Below are 19907 nucleotides of genomic sequence, written 5' to 3'. Positions count from 1 at the left end.
CTGGGTGTGATGGTAAGCAGGAATTGTTCTTTCTCATTACATGTTCTACGATGCCTGTACTGTACGTACAGTTTATATTTTATGTGACATTTACTACCAAAATATGTCTTCAGGTTTTCTTCTTTTACATGGCTCTGTTCAATCTATTGCAAAAATCTAACCATGTTAAAATTCTCCCCTGTGAGGGGAGAATTGAGTATTTTGGAGCTCATGAGCTCATTCATTCTTGATATTTTACCGAAAGAAGAATTTGAGAACTCTTATATTGGGTATTTGAAACCCATATTTGTACATGCAAATAGACCTCTGATCATGTAAATACATTTGACTTCACCATGAAAATATTTACTTATGCATGCAAATGAGATTTCCTGCTCGCAAGCTATACTTCTAGAAAACTTTCAATATGAATTTAATATACAAATCTCCATATTACACTGAAGAAACTAATTGACCATAAAGTAACAGTTTAGAAATATCATTCCTTAATTCAGAATTACATAGTTATTATGTTTAATGCAAAACAAACAAAACCAAGCCAGGGGAATAAAACATTAACCCAGACAATAAATATACCCAAGAAAGACATACGGTTCTACTATTTTCAAAGCAATAAAATACTCTAGTATATTGCAAAGGAGGTTAGATTAAGAAAGTAAGATGTCCACAATATTAAGAAAAGTCATTAGCTTTGTGAACTAAGAAAAAAAATTGGCTAGAATAACAGAAAGATATAAAAATTTCAATACTCATAGTATAATTTTTTTGGTGATAAAGTACACAAAATTATTCCTAAATACACCCTATTTAAATTGCCATGTGTGAGTGGTCTTATTACAATGTGAGTAGTCTAATAAACATTGTTAAACTCCTTTAGATGATAGTACCTGTGACTAAAATTCTGTATCAAGGGAGATTTCCACTTACCCCAACAGTAATCTTAGAATCACCTTAGATTTTTTTTCAGTTGACTCAGTAGTATCTTTTAATGATTTCTCATGGTATTAGAAGAGTATTGATGAGGCCACTGCACTCAAGAATCGGTATTTTCCATTCAGTGTTTGAGATCCTTCACATCTTCAATCTTGCTTCTCTTTTATCATCTGAATCCATCCCTATGGTGACTTTCCATTGGGCAGGAAAATAGCAGATATGATCCTGGTGGAAAGGACAGTACAACAGAAAAAACTCTCAACTGGATGTCCTTAGTGGAACCTGGGCATGGCTCCAGATTTTATTCATGGGTGTCCTGAATAAAAATCCTGGTTTTCATCAACTACTGATAGCAGGTTATTTGAACTTCTTTTGGCTCGATTTTCAGAGAGAAGACATTAATTTAGATTAGCTAAATTAATTCTTTCAAGTCATCTTACCAAAGTTTTGTAAGAGGGAGAATTGACTATTTACTAAGTGGCTATATAGTCAGTAAGACAAATAATATTTTGCTTAATGCTATGGAACTAACTAATATGAGTTGCCTTGTTTTTTGGTTATTATTAGTATTTATACTAATTGCAACTTCAGAATTAATAGTACTACAGTCTCTTCCAATATATATGGTACTTTGGGATAAATTATGTTCAAGCAAGGACTTAGGAGTTCAGGTTTTCTTATCTCTTCTTACTCTCTAGATGTATATAAAGAGGGAGAAATTAGGTTGTAAGGTTTTACGATCTATAAGAAGCCCTCTGAATCCTGCTTTTCTAAAATATTCCTTGAATCAACAACCAGTGAAGTGAGACTGATTTTTATTTGTTAATTGATAATATTCTTGTCTTTGGTATAGGGTTCATAGGCATTTGTTACTGGGGATGATATTTTTTAATATTGTGACTTTTTTTTCAGGCAGATTCTTGATAGATTTTTTTTTTCCGTTTTGTTGGTAGGTACTTGGAAACTTTATAAAACATCCCCTGATGGTAACATTTATGTTTTGGTGATAAGGAAGAGCCCTTGGAAATGTCTATAAATATCTATTGTCATCTCTTCTAACCAACCTAGATATGATTACAAGAAATGTCTCAAAATTTATTTCAGAAAGAACAAGCTATGACCCACAATTGTATAGTGCAGTTTTCTTACTAAACTGGGTATTTATCTTGTCTTACATAATTTCTTCTGTCTACCTAGTACCTTTCTTACCACTGGGAAAATAATGAGGAGTTTCCCATATTTCTTAATTATCTTAAAGTATTTTCTTCATTATTATCTTTCCTAAATAGATTTTTTTCTGAAATAGATAATCACTGGTCATATATGGACTATTGCATATAACCTGAAATCAAAATATTGCGAGTATGGAGTGAGGTGAAGTATAAGTACTGCCTTGAGAATAATAATGATGGAAGCACACATACACACACCACACACACTAAAATGAGAGGTTCCTGGAATTCTCCTTTCAATCAGTCACATTTCATTTCATCACTTGAGCTCTGAATGAAGTTATACGATCTGAAATTCACTCAAGAGAAAAGGCGAAGGTAGTTACCTTGGGCTGATTTCTGGTGGTACTATGCTTCTTGCCTCATTTCCTCTATCACTCTGTCACAGAATTAAAGGCTTTCTAAAGACAATAAAGACTCAGAGCAATGGAAAGGAACTTGGCCAGAAAAAAGAAGAGAAATGAGCCTTCAATATTAAAATCCCTTAAAAGTGGATAAAAGAATTACATTAAATGGCAATTATAGTACAGTAAAGAAATTACTCCACTGCTGGTAAGTTCATCATGATCTTGGAATGAGGGATAGGGGTGGGGAGTAGATTCCATAGTAGAGTAAGCAAAGCCAAAACCTTGAAGCCTGTGCTTAGCCATCAATGCATGTGTGTTTGTGGGAAACCACTAAGGCAAAGACTATAGAGCTTAAGATGTGTGAGAAACCAGCATTGAGTTTATCTTTTACCTTAAGTGGTGCTTGTTCACCAGAACCACTCAGTTCTTAGAGTAACTGAGAATCACATGAGTGACCCAGGGTCAGTTGGCCAGATGTTAAATTTATTCACTGGCTTTCAGGAACCTCACGTTACCTCTCTCTCAGCTGGGGTGCTGAGGAACATTTTCATCATCATCATTTCTTCATCATCCCATTGATCAACGAACTTCTTGAGTGGTCTCAGTAATGTGTCCATTTGTCCTAGCCCTGAGATTTTAGCAGCCTCTCTTTACTTGTCCTTCCCAACGATGCCACATTGGAGGCTCTTTCAGGGTCAGGGGAATGAGACCCGGCATTGGTCCTGGTTTGGGCACATGAATACACCATGGGGAGTTTGTGAGGCTCTCCCAAGTGGTCAAGAAACTCTCAGTAACTTGTCAGGTTCTCCCAGAGTGAGAACTAGGCTATAAGATGTCACTTCCGGGAGCTTGGTTTTATGTCTCTGGATGTTGGCCGTTGGTGGCATTACATGGAGCCGGGGGCAGTTTCTGGGTGTGACCGCCTAGCTACTGGAAAATAGGAAATCTGGGCGGAAGAGGCCTAGTCCCGATCTGAGCAGGCTTGGAGGTCTCAGCCCCGGGTCCCACACACCTGGGTTCCTCTACCAGCACCTTCATGCTTCAGGCTCGTCTGCACCTATAGAGAAGGGCCTTGAGCATGGCTGTGGCTAGGCTCCCAAAGTCTTCGGTCGAGGGAGCTCTGCTCTGGGCAGGGAGGGAAGCTGGAACCCACCCCCTCCAAAGGGCCCCGGGGAAGACAGCCAGGAACTCGGGCAAGAGACTCTGCATCACTCTCTTCCAGGAGCTTGGTTTTAAGTCTGGATGTTGAGGAACATAAGGAAGAAGAAATGTATCACCTCCATTGATAGCCATTATGATAAAGGCTAATCATAATTCAGTTGAGACACTTATCAACACTGGTCAAATATCACTTGAACAAAACTCCCAAGCCAGTCCAATCCAACCATTAATCCATCTTTATGAGTTATAATAATACCTCTTAGTATCATATTGACCATTGAAATATTTGAAATATTTGAAGACTTACTTTCCCTTTCCTTTCCTCTACATCTTTTTCTCTCCTGTGCCTTTCATTTCCTCCTTCCTTTCCAATTAATCTGTCACTCATCTTTCTTTGCTTTCCTGCCCACTACTCCACAAATAAATTGAGCCTTTTAAAAGTTAGATTAGGCATTTTATAAATAATTTTATAAAAACAAAGCATAGAAAGTCAATTTAAAGGTGAGAGAGAGATAGAGGGTGAATGACTAGATATCCTCATTTATAAAGTGGTCATAATATCTTTATGGTAATTACTAATTCTTGTATCATGCCAAAGATGTCTTAAATATACTATGGTTTCAGTTGAATGATTGTTGATTTTTTGCTATTATTTTCAGGTATGATGTTACTTAGAATTACTTTAATGATGCTGTTATATACGTTTTGTTGATATTACTAATAGTTGAATTCCTAAGTGGCCCTGAGGTGACTTCAACTACTGAAGACTTGAAGTGATCAAGTTTATCCTCTAAATAGTCTTAACAATGGTGGAAAAGTTTTAACTCCTATTTTCCATGTTTGTTCTTTCCTAGTATGTCCTTATTTGTGCTTTTCCTTCCCTCTATTATTATTTTCCCTCAATTTTCTAAAGATGATTTCTTCCCTTCGGATGGTTTTAGTATTACATTTCTAAATCTGGTTTTGAAATAAAATCGGTTTACAAAACAGAGGAAAGAACATGTGAGGAGAGGAAGCTGGTGTTGGAGAGGCTACGGCAAAAAAATAATTTTTTCAATGTGGAACTCTACAAATTTGTGGTATCGGGAGCAAATGATTCTAGTATATTTTGTGGCAGGTAAATCCATTTAGTTTCACATGGGAGACTAATTTAGTTTTCGGATGTTTTTCCTTATAATTACCAATAAACTCTGGTCCAACTAATAAGAGGAAAACAGGAAACAGAAGAAAAGAATCTGCTATCTGTGAAGCATGATTGTTTGGATAATAATTATTGCCACATTTCTAGTATAATTGTGAAAGTAAAGTAACTGACCAATATCTAGATGCTTTTATGGAAGGAAAAATCGGATGTCCTTTGTGTGTGATAATCAACATTAATCCTCTATCTTCTGCATATTAGAAGGGAGAGTGCTCATCCACTTATTGCTGTCTTTTGTTTCAAACAGATTGATCGTAACATCCCAATAAATAGTGAACGTGCAGGAAATTGCATTTTCTTATTTCTTACCAGAGAGCTAGTTAGAAGTTAAATAACATTTTAGAGTCATCATATTTAGGTAGTTCTTAATTAAATCCATGGAGCCAGATGAAATCACTTAGGGAAAGAATAGACATCATTCTGTTGCAATTGTTCTTGGTTGTCAATCATAAAAATAAATATGTATGCAAGCCAAGTTACTGGTGATTAATTCTTCAACAAAGAGGGATAAGATAGCTATGGAGCAACAGATATCAGAGGCAAAATCCTTTTGGAATCAAGTAAAGTTTGCTAACTTTACCCTAAAGAAATTAGAAAAAAATTGAGGTACATGTACACTTGGCTATGTGGTTGGTTTTGCTATTTATTTAAGTGGACCTGTACAGAAGAAAAAACAAAGCAATCTTCTGATTTAAATTTTCCTAATACTGATTTATAGGAGAGGTTCTTCTTTTTTTTTAAATAAGAAATATTTTATTGAATCACCGTGAAAAAAAAATTACAAAGCTTTCAGGTTTAAGTCACAGTCAAATACTGATTAAACCCCCATCCCTTCACCAGTGCACATGTTCCACCACCAAGAACCCCAATACACCCCCCATCTAAGTAGCTAATGATATTCCCTTTATTCTCTATATACATTGAGTACATTCCATATGTTCATACAGAACTCACTATTATTGTTTGGAAATTTTCCCCAACAATCAGGCCTGCTGAATAGGCATCATCTAATAATTTTTCTTCATTGCTGAGAGTGAAGACTTTGACTATCGCGACCGTGCAGTTTTGGTTTTCTAATATTTTAGCTCAGTTCAGAGTCAAAATGCATGGCTGCAAGAATCCGCTCTGGGGCCAAAATGGGTTAGGAGACCTCAGGATCACAGTCTTTAGGCGCGGAGGGTCTGCTTCTCATGCTGCGGCTCTGGATCATCTCTAGAGGTTCTTATTTTCTAGCTCACATTCTAGCTCAGATGGTCAGATATAATTAAATAATCCCATTGCACTTCATTAGTAAGTTTTGTGGTCATTCCCAGTCGTGTTTAAGACTAATTCTGGCTCTCTGCTCAGGGATCATTGCTGTTGGGATTTCAATGACTATATGTGGTCCCTGAAGCCAGGTCATGTGCATGCAAGGCAAGCACCTTAGTCATTGTCCTATCACTCTGGTCACCACAATACTTTGCTCATTTTATGCTCTTGTAAAAAAATCACTAAAGAGTCTCAATTTACAAAGTAACTGATAGTTGCATTTTAGACATACAATAATTCAACATCAATCCCTCCATCAGTGTCAACTTTCCCCCACCAGTGTTCCCAGATTCCCTTCTCCATCCCAACCCCTACTCCACCCCAACACGTCAACTTGACAGGCACATTACAAAGTTTTGGTTTCCATATAGAGTTCATGTATTCAGTTCTGTTGAATCTCTGTTTGGGGTTATATTGCTACAACCCTCATTCATATCACTGATATAACTGAAGCCTTGATGCCTGTTAACCAATTATTTCTTGATCTCTTCTTCCCTCCTTGATTTATTTTATCTGTCTGTCTCCTCTCTAAACACTGGGGTCAAGGACTATATAAGAATCTCCCTTTTACTTTAATATATTTCTTCATCCAAGAGTCTCTATTCCATAGATAAGTGAGATCATCCTGTGTTTATCTTTCTTCTGTCTTCTTTTACTCATCATATTTCCCAGTTCCAACGAGGTAGCAATAAATTACATGTTTTCATATTTCCTTGCAGGTGCATAGCATTCCAGTGTGTATATATACCATGATACATTTAAAAATTAATGTTTGCCACCAGGATTCCCCTGACCCTGAAGAGCCTCTAATGCAGCACCAATGGGAAGGATGAGTAAAGAGAGGCTGCTAAAATCTCAGGGCTATGATGAATGTAGATGTTACTGGGCCCGCTGGAGCAAATTGATGATCAATGGGCTGACAGTGATACAGTGATGATTTATAATACTGTTAATCATTGTATTGTATCATTGTCATATTGTCATCCTGTCGTTCATCAATTTGCTTGAGCGGGCACCAGTAACGTCTCCATTGTGAGACTTGCTGTTACTCTTTTTGGCATATCGAATACACCGCGGGGAGCTTGCCAGGCTCTGCCATGTGGGTGAGATACTCTCGGTAGCTTGCCAGGCTCTCAGAGAGGGATGGAGGAATTGAACCTAGGTCTGCTGCATGCAAGGCAAATGCCCTACCCTCTGTGCTATCACTTCAGCCCAATACTGTTAATAATAAGGTTTTTATGAATAGTAAGTTCCAACACCACATCTTTCATCAGAGTCTGTTTCTCAAAATCACTGTCTCTGGATTATTCCACCTCACCATCCACACTCAGACCCTCACCATAGAAAATTCAGTTCTGTAGACCAGTTCTCATATTCAGTGTTTGGGAGCTTCACACATAGAAAGTTGGCATTACTGCACATGGAGATTTCTCTCTGGGGTTCCTTAACAGAAACCTACCTCTGGTTTTCATGTTGCATGAGACAGTTATGGAAGAAGAGGAAGAGTGAGAGCAGGTGGAACTTCCGAAACAGTAAAACTGCCACGTCCGTTACATTTTGTTGATCAAAGAGGCACGTGTGATACCAAGAGTGGAACGGATGGGAAAGAGTCTTGGTATCTATTTTAGGAACAAGAACATTCTATAAGGAAAGATGGGAAGGACAATCTCCCCTTACTCATTTGCTCAACTCATAAACCATTTTCCACAGAGAACATTTTCTTGTAGTTAAAGAGTCAAGGAGCCAAATTTTATCAGGAAGAGGAATGAAGTATATAAAACAGAGAGATGATTCACAATTAAAAATATGACTCATGATTATTAATTTTTGCCTACCTGCCCAAATACTTGTCGGAGATAAATTCATTCTCTCAGATGGATAAATGGAAAGGGCACCCAAAGTTTTCCATGTTGTGTCAGGGAGTGATCTGAACTTCAAATCCATTGTTATTTATTTCCCTACCATTTTCTTTATATTTATGTCTTCTTTCTCTTTCTGTGGAGATCAAGGCACACAAGGGTAACTGGGGAACTGTTCAAACGTTCAGGGTATCTGGAAGGTATCCCCGTTCTGTCAGTGGCTGACAGTACCCACACACAACTAATTGTGAGTCAGGAAAAAGAAAGGCAAAGGTAGAAGCTGATTGTGGAAAGAAGAAGAAAATGAGCAAGGAGATAAAGGAAGTTATGTCTGATGAATGTTCTCTGATGCTAAATATAGTGGGAGAGAGCTTTGAAGAGTTTTACCATGACCTTGGAGGACAAAGTTAACCCCTGACAAGTGGCATAACCTATAAGTTTTGCATGTTATTTACCAAATTTAAATGTCACTATTTTGCTTTTTGACTCTGAAATAAATATCAGGGCTGGGGGTTCTTTTCTATGTAAATAACTGGGAGAGAAGCACAAGAACTGCTCATGCAAATCCCATACTATCATGGATTTATGTGCTATGAAGAGTCTCTGAGTGCCTCATGCCTTTGTGGATGACCCCCATGATCACACGATATCCTCTCCTCTCCTCTCCTCTCCTCTCCTCTCCTCTCCTCTCCTCTCCTCTCCTCTCCTCTCCTCTCCTCTCCTCTCCTCTCCTCTCCTCTCCTCTCCTCTCCTCTCCTCTCCTCTCCTCTCCTCTCCTCTCCTCTCCTCTCCTCTCCTCTCCTCTCCTCTCCTCTCCTCTCCTCTCCTCTCCTCTCCTTCTCCTCTCTTCTCCCCTCCCTGCCCTCCCCTCCCCTTCTTTTCTGTCTGCTCCCTTCTTCTTCCCTTCTTTCCTCTCCCCTCCTCTCCTTTCCTGTACCTTTCCCTCTCTTCCTCTCCCCTCCTCTCCTCTCTCTTCTTTCCTTCCTTCCCCTCCCCTCCCTTCTCCTCTCCTTTCCTCTGCCCTCCCTTCTTCTTCCTTCCTCTCCCCTTTGTTCCCCTCTTTTCCTTTTCCCTCCCCTCTCCTTCCCTTTCTTCCCCTTCCATTCCTTCCTTTCCTCTTCTTACCACTCTCATCCCTTCTCCTTCCCTCCTCTCCTCTCCCCTTACTTTCTCTTCCCTCCTCTTTTTCATCTCTTCTCCTTTCTCCTCCCCTCACCTTAATTCCTCTCTCCTGCTCTCTCCTCCCTTCCTCTCTTTCTCCTCCTCTCCTCTTTTCTCTCTCTCCTCCCCTTATGCACGTCCTTTCATATCCCTTCTCTTCTCTCTTCATTTCTTTGGTTTTTTGGCCACACCTCCGGGATCATTCCTGGCAGGAGTCAGAGGATCATATGGGGTGCTAGGAATTGAACCCAGCTCAGCTGCATGTAGTGCAAGGACCCTACTTGCTGCACTATAAGTCCCCCCAATACAGTTTTCTTTTACTAAGGGAAACTGATTCCCAAATGTCTTCCTCTGGAAGGAAACCAAAAGTAATAGTTTTCAGAAATTAATTTTTATTCTTGGCAACCACTATCATTAGAAAATTCTGAAATCTAAAATACATTTCTCCTGCAGGAGGTATAGATTCAGCCTTTTCACTCTCATCCTGTCTTCTGAAGAGTCATTGAACAGAAGGTCGACATCCTTAATAAAATAATTTCACAACATTGCCATTCATCAGCTTTATCCTATATGGAACAAGCGCTAGAACATTCATATGAAGTCATAGCTTTGAACTCAAGTCAAGAGGGTTAATTTATTTATTTTGACTCTATCAGCATTTTGATCTTAAAGTGACAGGATCATGGTTAGGAGACAGACGATTCCAGAGGAAGTCAAAGTCAGTCTTTGACACCCCTCCTACCTCCAACCACATATTTTCCTGCTGAGATGAAACAAAAAAGTGAACTTGATAAATGGAAAAAGGAAAACCACCTGAAGACTGAAGCAACATTTCTCTTAAAGAAACTAGCTTAGAGGTCTTGCCTGTATGTCATGTTTAAGAACTTTTGAAAGGTTGGCAAGAGAAATATTTTCTGAATTGCTCTCTGGGTGGGAAAATTCAAGTCAAAACCAGAAATTTGGGAGAAAAAGGTCATGTTTTTCTAAGATTTTTAATAAATTGACTTGATAAAGGGTGCTAGAAATAAAGCTTTTAAAAGCATTTCTCTTTTTGTTTCTTACATACTGATCCAAAGATGACAAAACCTCTTATAGTCTTAAATTGTTGCCTCCTAAGTTGTAGTGGTATTGTTACCCTTCATTTTCTGGCTTCTGCTGAAACTATAGACTATAAACCAAAGTTGGTCTGGAAGATGATATTCAAAAGTCATGAAAAAGAAAAAAGAGACAACCTGCCAAACATGCACTGGGTTGTCCACTCTCCAAATTTCCCTCTCTTACCAATTTTCCTTGCCACTGCCCCACAACCCTCCACTGGAACATCACCAACTTTCTCTCCCAGGAACTGTCATTTCTGAACTCAGTAAAGGACCACTTGAACTTTGCATTGTAGCACTGTAGCACGGTCGTCCCATTGTTCATCGATTTGCTCGGGCGGGCACCAGTAACGTCGCCATTGTGATATTTGTCGTAACTGTTTTTGCCTTATAGAATATGCCACGGGTAGCTTGCTAGGTTCTGCCATGTGGGAGGGATTTTCTTGGTAACTTGCTGGCCTCTTTGAGAGGGATGGAAGAATTGAACTTGGGTCGGCCACATGCAAGGTAAACGCCCTGCCTGCTGTGCTATTATTCTAGTCCACATACCATCCTGAACGTGTTCAATCTCCTCTGATCTTGGAAGCTAAACATGGTTGGGTCTGATTAGCACTTGGATGGGAACTTGGCATTACAACCTTAATTTTCCATGTATACAGTATTCTACCAAGAACAGGTGAGAGAGGAATCAACGTTTATTTGAACTTTGCTTTTTTAAGAAATAGAAGCTATATCCAGCGAGGCTTGTGGCCACTGGGAGTAATGATGGGGACCACTGGAGCTACATCTGCTAGTGCTTAGGGCCCATGCTGGGCCAAGGATCAAAGTCAGGGACCCACACGTGGAAGATGTGTGCTCTGCCAACTGAGCTCTCTCCTCGGTCCAAAGAAATAGATTTATTAAATAATCTGTAATTCTGATATCTCTTGAACTCTGAATTCTTTAAACAATTCTCATGCCACTGTTTATTGAATTTTTGACAATTTTATAACATATCATCACATGTTTTCTCCAAACAGCACGAAATGATAAAAGATTTTGAGAATGAACATCATCTGTGAAGTGCAACCCATGATGGGTGCCATGCCAATATCATCTAATATTTCATCAGAATGCTAATTTTTAAAAATTGTATTATGGGCTGGAGAGATAGCACAGCAGGTAGGGCATTTGCCTTGCACACAGCCGACCTGGGTTCGATTTCCAGCATCCCATATAGTTCCCTGAGCACCGTCAGGAGTGATTCCTGGGTGCATGAGCCAGGAGTAAGCCCTGTGCATTGCCAGGTGTGACACAAAAAGCAAAACAAAACAAAACAAAACAAAAACAAAAAACCACAAATAAGAATTATGTTACCATGATCATCTACAGTTGAAAGACTACATTTTGAATATCAACATATCAATGCATTTCCTGACAATAATTTCCTCATTGGTATTCTTTATTCATGAATTATATACTTACATTTTTAAACGTGCTAGATTTTTGTAAATAAAAATTAATAAATGTAAAAAGTGTAGTCTATATGTTGTGTAGTGTGTGTTGTGATTTTCTTTCATAAAATTTTGCTTGGTGTAAGTTAAAATAGAATTCGTATAACTTATTTTTAATTTCTTATCATTGGTTTACAATAGTATAAAGGTTAGTGAGAAAAATCTGGTCTTAGCTTCATACCCTTCTATGTAATATATTGTAGTAAATTCTGGTCAAACAAAATTTCATTGTTTAAAAAAATTTTAAACCTTATTACTTTAAAATTATTTTAAAACTTCCAGTTTAGAGTAGAATGATTCCCCAAATTTTGCAAAAAAAAAAATGTTGCCAACAATTTTAGACAAAGAAATGCACACAAAAAGAAATGTGTAGTTGCCTTATGCTGTAAACAATAGGTTGAAGGAAGAATTTAACTAGCTTGTTTTTATACATCATTAGCATATGGTGGTATACTATAAAAAGGATTCTTGTACAAACACTGGTTTTGAGAAATGAAGTAAACCTATGAGTAAATAGATTGTGTCACATACATATTGATTAGAAGATTGTTTAGTTACAGGAAGAAGACTGGCTTTATTATGAAATGGGTCATCCTCGAAAGATGCTCAGGATCACAGGGGTTCCCTGGAAGCAGATGTAGGCCCTCTGCTTTCCCATCTGTTGGCTTGCATGTCCTGTGTTTTGACCAACTTGTCAGATTCATGACTTCTGCTCTCTTCCTAGACAAATCTTTCATGACAAAGGAAAAAAATCACTCCAGTATCTCAGATCTCTCTCTTCAAAGGGCAAACAGAACCATATGGCAAGGTCTGCTTTCTGTTAGATCTCGTGTTGGTCATTACCCCTTCCAGCTCTAACACAGCAGAATCCAAGATTCCATTCACCAGTGAGCCACAGTGAATTCCTATGGGATTCAATGAAATCAAACACCTATCTATTGTGTCTGAAAATAAAAAAAATCTCCTAGACCTACCAGGATTTGAGCCCAATCTATGTATATTATCAAATTGTCACCAAAAGGTTCTTCCCCTGAATATAGAGTTAGACACATGTCTTAAGTTTCTATAGTAAGGCAGATGTATGGTTCCAAGTTATGTCACTGTCTCTGTCATCCTATTGCTCATTGATTTGCTCGAGCTGGCACCAGTAAGAGACTTGTTGTTATTGTTTTTGGCATATTGAATATGCCATGGGTAGCTTGCCAGGCTCTGCTGTGGGGGCGAGATACTCTTGCTGGGCTCTCTGAGAGGGGCGGAGGAATCGAACCCAGGTTGGCTGCATGCAAGGCAAACACCCTACCCGCTGTGCTATCACTCCAGCCCTCCAAGTTATGTATTTTTAACGAATATTTTTAATTTTCACTTATTTTTGGAAACCTCCTAAGCTGCACTTAGTAATATTGGTCAATGTGATTATATGGTCCAATGATTGTGTATCAGAAAACCATGCTTCCCAGGGTCATCCTGGTAGTTCTTAGGGGTCACGATGTTTTATCAGTTACTTGAAGGTCTCGAGGCCTATACCTGGTGATGCTCATGGCCCATAAGGTGCTGGGGGTCTAATGGGTTCTGCTTTCTAGGAACCCAGATCCCCGAACTATTTCCCCGAACCCTGTATATTATGTATTTTATATGTATTTTTGGTTAAGAGAATTCCTAATAACTGAAATGAAGCTTTTCACTGAAATCAGCAGTTAGCAAAAGTTTGAGAGAAAGGGCATGAAGATGTGTTTCAACTTAAAGAAAATACATATCAATAATATTTCAAAGATTTCTGAAAAATTTGAATAATATCTGAGAATATCTGTAGATGTTAAATATAACTTAGAATATACTTAAATGACTCTTTCAAATAATAATGTTCAGTAATTCCATCTTCTTGTGCTTAAGTGGTTGTCTAGTAGTGGAGCACTCTTCTTAAACAAATCTTTCATGATCAAGGAAAAGCATCATTTTTCATTAGTATAGGGGCTATGGTGCTTGTCTTCTAGATGGCTGACTCTGGATCTATTTCTGGCACCTCCAGCAGGTACTCTGGACCACATTTCAGGAGTAGCCCCGGAGCATCACCAGGTATGGCCTCAACTTCCTTCACTAAAAAAAATGAGTTACTTAAGAGCCATCAATTGTTCAAAGTTATATTTCAAATATACATAGCATATACATAGCATACAACATGTATTATATGTGTAACACACAATATATAAGAAAGATAATAGACATCTGGTGAAAACATTATACATTTGAATTAATTTGAGGATCAAATGATAGTTATTGAGTTTTCTACCATGATAGTAATACTTAATACATTACCTGTGTTATAGCTATAGCATTTAAAATACATGATGTTTTGCATAAGTTAATTTATACCTAGCAGATATGGAAGAAATCTTTAAGTTTCTCAAATTCTATCTTTGAATTTTTTAAAAAAATTTTATTAGTGAATCACCGTGAGACAAAGTTACATACTTACAGGTTTTCATGCTTACGTTTCAGTCATACAATGATCGAGTGCCCATCCCTCCACCAGTGCCCATTTTCCACCACCAGTGGTCCCAGCATCCCTCCCACCACCCCCACCCTGTCTCCTTCACCCCACCCTGCCTCTGTGGCAGGGCATTCCCATTTGCTCACTCTCTCTTTTTGGGTGTTGTGGTTTGCTACAGAGGAATTAAGTAGGCATCTTGTTCGGTATATAGTCTATTTTCAGCCTATATCTCCCATCCATAGTGGGCCCGCCTACCACCCTTTGCTTGGGCATCCCTTCTCTATCAGAGCTGCTTCTTCACCTAGCATGTGAGGTCAGCTTCCAAGCTGTGGCGTACTCCTCTTGATAGTTATCTCTACTATTCTTGGGTGCTAGTCTCCCATTCTGTTACTTTATATTCCACAAATGAGTGCAATCTTTCTATGTCTGTCCCTCTCTTTTTGACTCATTTCACTTAACATAATACTTTCCATGTTTATCCACCTATATGCAAATTTCATGACTTTATCTTTTCTAACAGCTGCATAGTATTCTATTGTGTAGATGTACCAAAATTTCTTTAACCAGTCATCTGTTCTCAGGCACTAGGGTTTTTTCCATATTCTGGCTATTGTGAACAGTGCTGCAATGAACATATAGGTGCAGATGTCACTTTTACTAAACTTTGTTGCATCTTTGGAATATATTCCCAGAAGTGGAATTGCTGGGTAAAATGGGAGCTCAATTTCTAATTTTTTGAGAAGTGTCCATATTGTTTTCCAAAAGGGCTGAACTAGTCGGCATTCCCACCAGCAGTGAAGAAGAGTCCCTTTCTCCCCACATCCGCGCCAACAACAGTCACTTTTGTTCTTTTTCATCGCCCCATTTTCTGATGGGGTTGGATGTTTTCTTCTTGTGAAGTTTAACCAGTGCCTTGTAAATCCTTGATATCAACCTCTTATCTGAAGGGTATTGGGTGAATATCCTTTCCCATTCTGTAGACTGCCTTTGTATTCTGGTCGCTGTATCTTTTGAAGTACAGAAGCTTCTCAGTTTAAGATAGTCCCATTTGTTTATCTCTGTTTCCACTTTACAATTTCTGTATTTTAGTAATTAAGTCCAGGGAGATTTAAGTTGGAAATTGAATCATTTCTCTTCCTGGAGCAGCATGGATCAAAAGCTTAGTTCACAGTCTGCCTACATGGTTGCAAGCACTCTCTGGAACCGCAAGTCATATAGCTGGCTCTGGCTCCTGCTCGTTCCGCATCCACGCGGCTGTGCAAAGGCATGGCCACCCGGGACGAATCTCGGCTGGAGCCCGAGCTCCGGCCCCGGCTCGAGACTGCCCCTTTAATTCATTTTGATCTGACTTTTGTGCATGGTGTTAGGTATAAGTCTGAGCCCATATTTTTGCATGTAGCTGTCCAGTGTTGCCAGCACCATTTGGAAAAAAGGCTTTCTTTGCTCCACTTTACATTTTTTGCTCCCTTATCAAAGATTAGATGATCACATATTTGAGGTTTTGTGTAAGGGTATTCTAACCTGCTCCATTGGTCTACTGCTCTGCCTTTGTTCCAGTACCATGCAGTTTTAGTTATTATCGCTTTGTAGTAGAGCTTGAGGTTGTGGAAGGTGATGCCTCCCATCTTCTTTTTCCCCAAAATTGCTTTAGCTATTCGTGGCGGTTTGTTGTTCCATATGAATTTTAGGAGTGTTTGGTCCACTTCATTGAAGAATGTCATGGGTATCTTTATAGGGATCACATTGAATCTGTATGATGCTTTGGGAAGTATTGCCATTTTGACAATGTTACTTTTCCCAATCCATGAACAGGGGATGTGCTTCCATTTCCTCATGTCCTCTTTTATTTCGTGAAGTAATGTTTTGTAATTTTCTCTGTACAGGTCCTTCACCTCCTTAGTTAAGTTGATTCCGAGGTACTTGATTTTCTAAGGCATGATGATGAATGGGGTTGCTTTTTTCATATCACTTTCTTCTCTCTCATTATTTGCATATAGGAAAGACATGAACTTTTGGGTATTGATTTTATAGCCTGTGACTTTACTATAAGAGTGTATTATTTCGAGGAGTTTCTTGGTAGAGGCTTTGGGGTTCTCTAAATATAGTATCATATCATCTGCGAATAGTGAGAGCTTGATTTCTTCCTTTCCTATCTGGATGCCCTTAGTGTCTTTTTCTTGCCTAATCGCTATTGCAAGTACTTCCAGTACTATATTGAACAGAAGTGGTGAGAGTGGGCATCCTTGCCTTGTTCCTGAACCAAGATGATTTGGAATACCTGAATAGACCCACTACTATCAAGGAAATCGAAACTGTAATCAAAAGTCTCCCCAGACACAAAAGTCCAAGTCCAGATGGATTCACTAGTGAATTCTTCCAAACATTTAAAGAGGACCTATTGACAATTCTTCTCATGTTCTTCCAGGTAATAGACGAAACAGAAACACTCCCAGACAGTTTCTATGAGGCACATATCACCCTAATACCAAAACCAAACAGAGACACCACACACACACACAAAAAGAAAACTACAGACCAATATCTCTTATGAACACGGATGTGAAGATCCTCAACAAAATATTAGCGTATAGAATCCAGCAACTTATCAAAAAGATCATACACCACGACGAAGTGGGATTCATCCCAGGGTGCAAGGATGGTTCAACATTCAGAAGTCATTCAACATAATCCACCATATCAACAAAAGAAAAGATAAAAACTACATGGTCATATCAGTAGATGCAGCGAAAGCATTTGACAAGATCCAGCACCCGTTCATGATGAAAACACTCAGCAAAATGGGCATAGAAAAAAACTTTCTCAATATAGTCAAAGCCATCTACCACAAGCCTATTGCAAGCATTATCCTCAATGTGGAAAAACTAAGGGCCTTCCCTCTATCTTTGAAATTTATGTTAAATACAGTTAATTCAAAACAGTTATATGTTGTATTCCTCCTGAGTGCTGAAGGAAATGCACTAATATCTTTATGTGGCTGGGCAGAGTTACCCAGAGTACAGGAGGGTCCCTCTAAAAAGCATCCTATTTTTGCTTCATACATGATAGTCGAGTTATATCTGTTTTTCAAAACTTATGGTTTTTATAACCTTGAGTTAAGACTGAGGTTTCTAACCTGTAAGGTAGGGCATGGGGGAAATGAGGCGGTGGACTAGAAATAACATAGGACAGAGGTAAAGGGTCTTGGGTAATTTGGTGGTGTTAAAGTTGCTGTAATTTTATACTTCCAAATTAGGGCCTTTGCCTTGCACGCAGCCGACCGGGGTTCAATTCCTCTGTCCCTCTTGGAGAGCCTGTCAAGCTACTGAGAGTATCTCGCCCACACGGCAGAGACTGGCAAGCTACCCGTGGCGTATTCAATATGCCAAAAACAGTAACAAGTCTCACAATGGAGACATTACTAGTGACTGCTTGAGCAAATCGATGAACAATGGGATGAAAGTGCTGCATGGTTTTTTTTAAATAAAACTTAGAATGCAAATTTGTGATTTATATATTGTTTGTCATCAATCGAAACATTTCTAAGGGACTGGCTAGATAATTCAGTAAGACACTTGCCTTGCTTGGGTGTAAGACATTTGCCTTGCTTGGGGTTGATCTGTGTTCTATCTATGAGACCTCATATATAGTGTCTCCCTTGCCCACCCCAACCTCCAGTACTGCCAGGAATAATCCCAAAGCCCTTGAACTCAGACCCAGGATTAAGTTCTGAGAACTCCTGGATTGGCCAAAACCACTCCCTACCCCTAGAAAAATAAACAAACAAATCCAAGTATTTCTAGCATAGTCCCTGCTCCTGGCCCCTAAACACAGTTACTCTTCATGGCCCATCAAGAGCCAACCTTCTAATAAGGCCCTTCTCATTGTGTATTTCTCTTTTGCACATGGTTGTTATCTATATAGGTCCAAAAATGTTATGAGATTAGATAAATCTTGACTTAAGACTTAAGTTTGAAAATGATAAATTTAGCTATATGTTAGGATATATTGACCCCAGAATGCTATCAAATATACTATTCTCTTTGCAGTGAAGTGTAGGGCCTAACTAGAATCAATAATCAATAAATCAAAATTAGCCATTGCTTTAGTTAACGTTTATTTGGCCTAATTGATTAGGAAAACAAGTTTTAATTTTTTTAGATTCTTTTATTTTATATAATAGATTTGGAGATGACTCCTGGACTAGAGCTGTTACCGACTGGATTCCACAGCACATCAAAAGAAGGCCTAACTATCCACCTACGAGATGGTCAGACTTCTTTGTCAAGACCCTGAATGAATGGTTTGAGGCTCTTCATGTTCCTGGAGCGAGCAGATGCCCTTGGGCTACACTAGCATGTGACAGGGACAAATGGAGACGTTATTTGTGCCCACTCAAGCCAATCAATGAGCAATTGATACAAGTGATTATTTTATAACTTTTTCGAGTTTTATGACATCTTTTATTCAATTATTGTTAAGATTTTTTTTATTAAATAACTGTGAGATACAGTTACAAAGTTGCTCATGATTGAGTTTCAGTCATACAGTGTTCCAACATTCATCCCTCTACCATGGTTATTTCCCACCACCAGTGTCCCCAGTTTCCCTCCTGTGTGCGACCTCTCCCAGCCTGCCTCTATGACAGGCACTTCTCTCTCTCTCTCTCTCTCTCTCTCTCTCTCTCTCTCTCTCTCTCTCTCTCTCTCTCTCTCTCTCTCCACCCCTTTGGAGTTATGGCTTGCACTATAGGCACTGAAAGGTTATCATGTTTGTCCCTTAACTGACTTTCAACACTCAATTTATGTCAAGACTGGCCAATAAACAATTATATGGGGCTCTAAACATCACAAAAAAATACAACCAATTGCATGTCTGTGCCAATATGGAATTGGAGAGTAAGTGACGTACAGATATGGGTCTTTCTTCTTTCAAGAATCTTGAAAACACACTTAGGTTTCTCACCATATTTACATAGAAGTGTATTTTGCTAGGCATTAAAATTGCTTATTTTCGAGAGATTCAGACTGGCTTCTTGATGGTTTCATTGAAAGATAATATTTTTTATAGGGGCTACCCCCAGCAGAACTTATGGAAGTGCTCAGGGACACCCAGGTCATAGCACAGAGCTGGCAGGCAGGGAGGGGTTGCCAGAGATGGTCATTAGGACCTTTCCTCATCCTTGGCATGTGCTCAACTACTTTTATATCTCCCCAACCTCTAAATAATTTTTTTTTTGCTTTTTGGGCCACACTCAGTGATGCTCAGGGGTTACTCCTGGTTCTGCACTCAGGAATTACCTGGTGATACTTGGGCAACCATATGGGATGCTGGGGATTGAACCCCGGTCAGCCTCTTGCAAGGCAAAAACCTTATCCACTATACTATCTTCCCAGCTCCTCTATATAAATTCTTAAAGCATGCTAATATCCTGCTTACCTTCCACACACACAGACACATGCCTGTACCCAGGATGGTACATATCTGGAGGTAAATGATAATAAACCTATTACATTCTTGCAATTAACAATGGAATTTGAATTATTTCTACAACAGAAAATTTATAATGTAGTAATCTATCAGAGTAAAAATATTTGCTCATTATTTCATCTAAATATTTGCTAAGAAAA

Source organism: Sorex araneus, chromosome 2 (genome assembly GCF_027595985.1).
Source record: "Sorex araneus isolate mSorAra2 chromosome 2, mSorAra2.pri, whole genome shotgun sequence".
NCBI lineage: Eukaryota > Metazoa > Chordata > Mammalia > Eulipotyphla > Soricidae > Sorex > Sorex araneus.
This window is presented reverse-complemented; position numbering follows the sequence as displayed.